Consider the following 598-nt stretch of genomic DNA (forward strand, 5'->3'; position numbering starts at 1 on the left):
CTTGACTTCTGTTCTTTCCCATAAATTTAAGAATCACTTATTAAGATTTATGTAAATCCTTACTTGAAATTTTATTGTAGTTGCATTGACTCTATAGATCATTTGAAGGAGAATGAATATCTTTATAAAGTAAAGCTTCCTAGCTATGGATATGGTAGATCTCAGATCTCTTTGTTTAGTTAGCCTTCTTTGTTATCTTCCATTTACTATGGCATTTCATGTAATGTTTATATTTTCTAGGTACAGGTCTTTCACATATTTGTTAGATTTATTTTTAGGTATCATGTGGGTTTTTGATCTTTATTTTTAGCAACTTTATTGAAATATAATTTACATGCAATATATGTACACATTTTAAATGTACAGTTAAAGTTTCAACAGATGTATGCTCCCATTTAACAACCATAAAATCAAGATATAAATCATTTTCAACAGAAAATTCCCTCCTTCCCCTTTGCAGTCAATCTCTCCACCCCACCCAGGCAACCAATGATCTGATATGTATCACTGTAGATTGTTTTGTTGTTGTTGTTATGTGCCGTCGAGTCGGCCCCGACTCATAGCGACCCCTCCTTGGGTTTCTGAGGCAGTATCACTA

This window comes from Orycteropus afer, unplaced genomic scaffold (assembly GCF_000298275.1).
Source record: "Orycteropus afer afer isolate SDZICR_OR568_19922 unplaced genomic scaffold, OryAfe1.0 scaffold00247, whole genome shotgun sequence".
Classification (NCBI taxonomy): domain Eukaryota; kingdom Metazoa; phylum Chordata; class Mammalia; order Tubulidentata; family Orycteropodidae; genus Orycteropus; species Orycteropus afer.